This window comes from Leptonychotes weddellii, chromosome X (assembly GCF_054177405.1).
Source record: "Leptonychotes weddellii isolate Sample4059 chromosome X, ASM5417740v2, whole genome shotgun sequence".
Taxonomy (NCBI): domain Eukaryota; kingdom Metazoa; phylum Chordata; class Mammalia; order Carnivora; family Phocidae; genus Leptonychotes; species Leptonychotes weddellii.
In genome coordinates this window covers 13,641,102-13,649,999 of record NC_138385.1, presented here as the reverse complement: position 1 = coordinate 13,649,999, position 8,898 = coordinate 13,641,102, and the positions used below count along the sequence as shown (strand labels likewise).

At 49.9% G+C, this 8,898-nt stretch overlaps 1 long non-coding RNA gene across 1 annotated transcript; it reads left to right on the top strand.

Moving 5' to 3' along the window:
• The first annotated feature begins 6,413 nt into the window (after positions 1-6,413).
• LOC115943372 (uncharacterized) lies at positions 6,414-7,690 on the top strand. Its single transcript, XR_014141474.1, has 2 exons — positions 6,414-6,917; positions 7,453-7,690. It is a non-coding gene; the product is annotated as an uncharacterized LOC115943372 (long non-coding RNA).
• Positions 7,691-8,898: the final 1,208 nt, after the last annotated feature.

Genomic DNA, 8,898 nt, shown 5'->3' with positions numbered 1-8,898 from the left:
ATCTCAGTTTTTTTAAAGATTTTATTTATTCATCTGAGAGAGAGAGAGAGCACGAGCAGGGAGGAAAGGCAGAGGGAGAAGCAGATTCCCTGCTGAACCGGGAGCCCAACATGGGGCTCGATCTCAGGACCTGGAGATCACGACCTGAACCGAAGGCAGACGCTCAACCATCTGAGCCACCCAGGCGCCCTGGATTCTATCTCAGTTATACAGCGGCTAATGTCATAATGATGGACAATGATCTGATTCTCTATTAAATAAAGCACAAAGCAATTGCAAACATTTAAATGACATGACTGAATTGGACAGGGCCTACCCTGGTCATTCGGGACAGGAATCACAGTGCCTGTCCCTATGCCGTACATAGAGTAAGCTCTCAGGTCCTTATGTATGAGGGAGGGTCTGTGTCTAGGTATTCCCTCTTGCCTTCTATGGATAATCATCATTTCTTGCCAGCTTTGGGCTCCTATAGGTTCCTACTCTAAGAGAGTCCTTATGTTGTGTCCCTTGCAGTAAAGGAAAACTGCAAGCTTCACAAAGAAAATGATGTCCTTGGCTTGTCCTATTCGCGATTCCCCATCTGATTGAATGTAGATATAAGACCGACAACAGCAACAATGATCAGTTTCTGATGCATCTGGTCCAAGGGGGATTACTTTGACAGTCTGCTCTAACTATACAAGCAATGTTTCCAATAAAAAGTTTTATTAGGTGTTGTCACAGATGTAAATGTTTCATAAAGATACCACTCCAGTTGTAAATCATATACTTGAATTCATACTAAAGTCACCTCATTAAATACCAAGAAAAACTATGTCTTTCACATAAATCCTGGTCTCAAGTGACTTTTTAAAAAAAGGGAGCAAAGAACGAAAAACAAAACTCAAGCCCCAGCCACCTAAGGCTGAACTTGGGGAGACTGACAGGCGTAGGAAAATCGTCTTTGTTTCTGTGGTCTTCCTTTCGAAATTGTATACTCCAAAATACTCATTATCTTCCTATGTTTATCGGATTCTCCCGAGATAATAGAACTGGAGAAATGATCCACACTCTAACTTAAAAAAAAAAAACAAACTCTGATTTATTAAGGAACAATTTATATACAGTAAAACTTATCCTTTTTCATGTGTAGTTCCATGGGTTTTGAAAAACACACAGTCACATAATCACCACAAGAAGGACACAGAACATTTTTAATCACTCCAAAAAATTCCCTTGTGTCCCCACCCCAGGTTCCTGGCAACCACTGACCTGTTTTCTGTCCCTCTAGTTTTGCCTTTTCCAGAATGTCACATAAACAGAGTCCTACAGCATGAGCCTTTTGCTGGCCCTCTGCTTTTGAAATTAACAGTATTTTTCAGACAATAAAGATGAATACATGTTCAGTGTGGGAAAACGTAAATGTTTAAGAAGCAGGAAGATACAAAAATGCTTCCCAAAGACAGCCCTCATTAACATTTTGATGTGTTTCCTTCCAGTCCTTTTGCTGGATATGCACCTGCACTCCCGCATACAGAAACGAAGTGTCCTATAAAATTGGAATCCCACCATCTACAGGATTTTGTCTTTTTACTTTGTATTTTGTAACTTCAAATCGTGAGCATTTTCTTAAGGATGAACTCTTGCTGGAGGGTTGGAGGCGAGAGCCTAATCGGCAGGCTCAGGGATGGTGGACAGGAAAGAAAACCAGAATCACCAGGACCCAGAGGAACGGGCTCTGCACCAGCTGCATTTGGTTTCCTGAGCTGCTGAGTTCCACTTGTTTTCATCAAAGCCTATTTTTTGTTGCTGCTGCTGGCTTTTTCTCCGACTAAAACAGACACGCTCCCAGGATGAGCTTGGGGCCCATTCCTCTGGGGCCCGCGGCCCCCCCCCCCCCCCGCCGTGCTCCTCTCCTGCAGAGAACTTTGCAGGGCACATTGGAAGGGCTCGTTTATTTCGTCCAGCTCCCCTGCTAGACGGTGCGCCCCTCAGGCACAGTCACCTCATCCTTCCCCGCCCGCCTGTGGCATGTTACGCAGCAAAGGGTAGATACTTACCAAGAATGAAATGAATGAGCAGGACGACGCACCAAGATGAAACGCTCCCTTCACTGGTCCAGTTGCTGCCCCTCATTTTTGTTCCCTCTTCTGCTTTACCCTCAGAAATACCTCTGGGGGCATTATTTTGGGTGGGCCATCACAGAAGGGGTGGGTTTTCCTTTGGGATGCCTTGGCATTTCTGATTCACAGCTACACAGCCCGGCAAGATGGCCCACCAGCAGCTTTGCACCGGGGAGGCGGGCCACAGTCGCGTTATCCAGGGAGAGGTAGAAGGTGGACCTGGCCGGGAGGAAGGAAGAGGCAGGCTGCTCAGAGTCGCCGCTCATGGGCACACAGAGCCACTAGGGATGGCTTCGTGCTTCCCGCCCGGCCGGCTCAGCCCTTGCCCTGCCTGCCCTCTTGGGGGGTCAGGAGAGAATTGAAAGGGTCTATTCTCGTTTCCCCCTTCGATCCTAATCATTGCATATTTTTCACGTGGACTAGTTGCCACTTACGTACAGAGCGCCCATCGGGGGCCGGGGACACGGTTAAGCCCTTCACACACATCGCCCCGCTGAGCCCTTACGGCAGCCCTCTGAGCGAAGCACTGCTGTTATCCCTCTTTTACAGATAAGCTACAAACTGAGGCTCAGAGAGGGTCAGGGAATGTCCGAGGTCACACAGCTACTTAGGACGGCGTCTGGGCTACTGGGAACACTCTGTCAATGGTAGCTGTCAAGGATGTTATCACTATTATTCATCATAAGCAGTGGCTGATTGATGCCTTGGGCTCACAGAGGCCTGCCCAGGGGGCCACGAGACCCCCTGCCCCACTTTCTGCCTCTTCAAGACTTGGGAAGGTGGCTCCTTGGGTGGTGGGAAAAATGATACCATGTTTGTGTTTGGCTCCTTCTTGGTTCCCACAAATGCCCTGAACATTTTCCATTTTCTGAGCGCTTTTGTGAAACAGCTATGATGTGGTCGACAGTATTTGTAGTCGGAGCCAAGTCAAGCCTTCCTCTGGAGGAGAGCTGGAAACCTCTAAGGGTCTTGTCAGTTTTCACGTAGCCCACAGGCCCCTTCCCGGGGTCCCCCGAGGCTGAGGCTTTCCGGGCAGGCAGCAGCCGAGACAGTGCGCCCATTGATCCCCACGCCGTGTCTCCGGGTGGGGAAACCGGCTCCATATCAGCCTGGCAGGGCCTTGCTGGGGCCTTTCTCCAGCAAGTCCTCTGCTGGAGCTTCTGATCTGCTCGTGATGCTCTTCGTGGTTTCGGAACTGCTACGGATGGCTCAAGATGATTTCCCCTCCTGTGTTTTCTGCAGTTTTGTTTTTTTTTTTTTTCCAGGATCCAGGAGAAACTTTGAAACTTAAAAATTATCCCCGTGCCAGGAATCCCCACAGCCTCCAGCTGAGGGGTAGATGAGCACCATATGCTGTTTACATAAAAATAAATGGCTTCCCCCCATGAAGCACATGGGTCTGAATCACTGGCTAACCCCTCTTTTACCTTAGCAGCTGGAGCAATGGCCCTCTGGATGAAGATGCGTCTGCAGAGAGCAGTTTGGCTCCAAAAAGCCCCAGTTTGTTTGTGCGAGAGCTGTCTCCTAGGGAGGCAGGTGGTGGGCAGGCCAGCAGCCCCGGTGGGACCAGCAGGAGTCAGGACCCAAAGGCCGACAGGTAGTGCTGGGGGATGACCTTCTGCCTCCCCAGGTGGACTTTCAGAGGGGTCCCCTCATCTAATGCCCCCCAACATCATGAGCTCTAGAGATGAGGGAGAAGGGGTCTCTTTTCTTGGACTTCAAACACCAAAGGACTTGACTTGGGCAATAGCTGTTCGTTTATTCATTCATTGGTTCATTCATTCGTTCGTTCATTTGTCAAGGAATTATTGAGCACCTACTGCATGCACATCCTGATGTTGCACGAAGTCTAGCCTCAGCCTCCAGTCCCCAGTGATGACCCAACCAGGCCACTGGGCCCGAACTGAGAGTTTGGAAGTGAGGCAGGTGGAAACTCGCCAGCCTAGGCATAGTAAGTGAAGGCATCGGGTGCTGCATTTCAGTGGGGTGCCTTTCATTCACTCAACAAACAATCTGTGAGCGCCGACTGCCAGGCACTGTGCTAGACGCGTGGCTCATCAGAAGAGAGAATCCCAGCTCAAATCAAAGGGAATTTCAGATAACAGTAGCTAACTTTTTTTTGAGTGCTTGCTGTGTGTGCCAAAAACTATGCTGAGTGCTGTGCATGCCTTGTCTTTTTGAATCCTTATTCCAGAGCCGGCAAGATGGGGAAACTAAGGCTCAGAGATCTTACCGACTTGCTCGAGGCCACCTAGCCAAAAAGTGGCAGAAGGAAGCTTGAAAAATCCAAGTGAGTCCAAAGGCCTGGGGCTGTTTTGTGTGCATTCCTGCCTACTGTAGAGGTCAGTCCACAGTAGCCCGGAGTCCAGATCTGGCCCACTGCCTGTGTTTATGCTGCTGAGAGCTAAGCATGGCTTTTACGTTTTTAAATGGTTAAAAGAATCAAAAGAATAAGCTTCTCTGAAGTGAAAATTACATGAGATTCAAATTTCAATGTCGATCAATAAAGTTCTATTGAGACACAGCCACACCCATTCGGTTACACATGGTGGAAGGCTTTTCCTCGGCAACAGTGGAGTCGAGGAGTCATGACAGAGACCTTATGGCCCACAAAGTCGAAAATGCTATCTAGCTCTTCACAGGAAGAGTTTGCCAAACCGCCTTCCCCATCACCTTGCAGGTCACTGGCAGAAAAAAAAAAAAAGCAGGTCTCAGCCCATGTCTGAGCTCAGGTGGTTTCCAGAGCCCTGTCCTCCTCTCCCAGCCTCTTCCTCAGCCACTCGCAGAGAGCTCCAGGGAGCCTCCAGCAAGCATCTCCATGATGGCTGCCTTTGGGATATTTTCAGCACTTCTCTCAAGAATCTTTGAGGCCTGAGATGTGTAGGGTGGTATTAGGTTTTTCCTCAAATGTTTAGATGAAAACGTAGACAGCACAGCGAGGAGTATTTGTGAACAAAGCTCCGAAAGCAATCCTGTTGGTCTTTGCCGAGAGGTGCCAAATTATCTCAGGCTCCACTGGGAGCTGCCTGCAGGACCTTATATGGGCATAATCTCCCAACCCGGGCTTGTCTCGCTCTGCAGCATGGTCAGATCCACTTTTAAGGTTATGTGTGACCATTTCTGGTCTTTCCATTTGCTCGGGCTGTGGGGGAATTCGCTTCTGCCACACTTGAAGGAAACACGAATGCTATCGACTCCGCGCCCGTCTTATTTGGACACAAAAGATGACAACTGACCTTTTTTTGGGCAGTCATCTCCCTTTATGTTTGTGGGTGAAGGGAAGCATCTTTGGAAGCACTGGAGTGGGGGAAATGCGGCTTCATGATCCTAGTTGTTTCCTGGGCTGCACGGGACTGAAGAGATGTTGGTAAAGAGAACATTCACAGTATGCCCACAGGCAGTGGGTACTGTGTGAGGCCTTCCAGGTGGGTTATACTCAGACCTCACTGCATTCATTCATGCATCCCACAGCCAGCTACTGAATGCCACCTGACGAGCCAGGCGCTGTGCTAGGCCAAGGCCGACACAGTGAGTAAGGTGGACGGCCCCTATCCTCATGGAGCTAACCCACCAGTAGGAGAAGCAAATCACAAACAAGTCAAGACACATTACCAATCATTACAGATGGTGTTGAGGGGGACAAAGCAAAAGAACCGTGGGCCAGGACAGAGCCATGGGGAGACGTACCCGTGACTGGGGAGTCAGGGACAGCCTCTCGCAAGAGGAGGCCCTGAAGATGAGCCCCTGGAGCATAATAAGGAGCTGGCTGAGAGACTCCCAGGAGTAGGACTGAAAGTCTTGGTGTATAGGAGTTCAGTTAAGAAAGTTAACGGAAGGGACGCCTGGGTGGCACGGTCCGGTCCGTTGAGCATCCAACTCTTGGTTTCAGCTCAGGTCAGGATCTCATGGTTGTGAGATCAAGCCCCATGCCGGGCTCCGAGCTCAGCACAGAATCTGCTTGAGACTCTCTCTCTCCTTCTGCCCGCCCCCCATGCTCTCTCTCTCTTTCTGAGATAAATAAATCTTTTTTTTTTTTTTTTTAAAGATTTTATTCATTTATTTGACACAGAGAGAGAGAGAACAAGTAGGCAGAGAGGCAGGCAGAGGGAGAGGGAGAAGCAGGCTTCCCGCTGAGCAGGGAGCCCGATGCGGGGCTCGATCCCAGGACCCCGGGATCATGACCTGAGCCGAAGGCAGCGGCTTAACCGACTGAGCCACCCAGGCGCTCCTGAGATAAATAAATAAATCTTAAAAAAAAAAAAAAAAAAGAAAGAAAGAAAGTTACTGGAAGAACTATGCCGGTGACTCCGTTGACGGGAGCTTCGGGCTGAGGAACCCAGGGTTGTGTTCTAGAAACCTTAACCTGGAGCCCTAACTCAGGCTAGCCCTGGAAAACACAGCTTTGGTTCAAAAGAGAACAGCTGGGCAAGTAAGGTGTCTCCACGATTGGGCATCCACGTCCACAGAGGTTCCTGGAGTTCTTCCCGAGCGCTAGCGCGCTCCCTGCCCTGGGGATCCAGAGACGAATCGGACCGCAAGGAGCTCACGCTTTACTGGAAGAAATCAGCCAGATGAGCAAATAAATAAATGACCGGAGAGTGTGGTAAATACAACAGGAGAACCATGTGTAAGAGCCCAGAGTAGCCCAGAAGAGGGGGTGCTGAACACATTTGGGAGGGGCAGGGAACAGCTAAAGGAGGCTGTGTTTTGGAGCTTGGAGTACAAGGCAGAGAGCGGTGGGCACCGAGGTTTCCGCAGGGGCAGGTCACAGGAAGGCTTTGCGGAGAAATGTTCCGGATTTGAGCTGCACTAAAGGTATGTAAACAGCAGAAACGGATCTCCCCGTTGATCTGCCTCGATTAATGCCGCTCTTGTTACCTAATCCCGCTGGTTTAGACTCTGTTTTCTAGGAAGCTATGGCATTTCAAAGAAACTGCCTGATCCTTTTCTAGACAAATGTCATGCTTTGGGATGTAGCTTTTCCCCCCTAAGTACTTTATACTTTTCTTACAACTTCTCAAAGCATCTACCATATGGTGTCTCTCCCAAGTGAGAGATGATTACCCCTTTATTTGGGGGGAGCTGAAATGAAGTCATCTGTCCACTAGAGAGACAGTGGCAAGCAGAGAGGTGCTCTCCTGCCATCTGAGCCTGGCCCGGCGCGCCTCCTCCGCGGAAGTGACTATCCCCCAGCGCAGCCACCCCTTGCTGCCTTCCCTCTGTCCTGGCTTCCCATTATGTAAGAGCGTTTTTGCAGAGATGAGCTCTGGGCTTGTTCTGAATATTTTAGGTGTCAAACATCCTGTTTTTCTGAGTAATGTGACCCTGTCGATGACCCACTGCATTGCAGAATGACATCATGGGATTGAACTGAGAACGGTTGAAGAGAAGTGATTATGGGAGCCTTGGGACCAAGCCTGTCCCTTTACCTTTCAGCAAGTTGTTTGGAGACGTTCACCAAGAAGTCTGCAAATGAATGTTCGCTTTGCAGAGAGCAGAGGTCGCCAGCTACGGCTTGCGGACCAAATGCAGCCCACAGAGCAAAGCTGGTCCCGCTGTTTTTGCAAATAAAGTTTTATTGGCACACAGCCATGCTCGTTGGTTTGCACACCGTGGCTGCCAAGTTTGCCAAGCCCCCCCAGCCCCGGAAGAGAGCTTGTGAATTTAGTGGTATCCCCCCGTTCCCTTCCCCTCCTCCCAAAACACACGGCACGCAAACAAAGAGAGATTGATTTTTAACAAGCGTATCAAAGCTTTCATATTTATTCAATGACATCAGAACTTTTACATTTAGCAAATGAGCGTTGTCCTTCCAAGAAGTTCCCCTGGGGGATTGCACACTTATTCCAATGCTGCCGCCAGCCCTGGACATCTCGGGGGCGGGGGGGGCTACTCCTCAGAGCCCAGTTCTGTGACACCTGAGAAAATCCCCTTCACCTTTTTTGGACCCAAAGTAGTGCGGCCTTGTTGGAACATCGGCCGGCCTCGTGGCCGTGGGATCAGATGCTGGCCAATGAAAAACAAACAAACAAACCAATCAATGTAGCCCTCAGGCTAGCTCAAGGAATTGGCCGCAGGTTCTGAATGGAGTTCCCTCAAAAGCATTCCGCAGATTTCTTCAGGAAAAGAAAAAAAAAAAAGAGGTCAGCCTCACCCAAGGGATTGGGAGTCAGAGTTCTATTCCAGAAACACCTTTTGGGATTTGGGGGTGTGTTTTCAGCATTTGGGCCATGTGATTTCTCACCGGGGGCTTTCTGTCCCTCTTCAGGGACTGCTGTGGGCAGGCCAGGGTTGCTGGGGAAGGTGTCAGCATTTGGGGGTCACTCCTGTCTCCTGGACTGGACCGCCTGCTGTGTGCTCTGGATTGTAGAGGGGTGGGGGGCTCTGGAGTTGGATGGTTTCTGAAAACCACGACATGCCTGCTTTCTGCTCCCCATTTCTGCTTTCTCCTCTTCCCGAAGCTCGTTCTGCGATGGGGATAGCGCGCGGCCAGCCCTTGAAGCAAAAAGATAACCAGCTCAGCAAGTTGCGTTTCGGTGTGTTCTTTCTTTTTCTTTCTTTCTTCTTTTTTTCCCCCAAGAGCCACTGCCTCCCACACAAAACGTCTGCATTTCCTGAGCTCACAGTGGCTTCGCTGATTTCTGCTCAGCTACATCTCAGACGCAGGCCCCGGGGTGGGGTGGGGGAGTTACTCAGATCCGCGTTCGTGCTTATACTTGCCATGAGCTGGCGTGGAGAAGTACGATCGAGTGGGTTACTGAGAGCCGAGGAGGATTAGGACTGGAGCCCTGAGTGT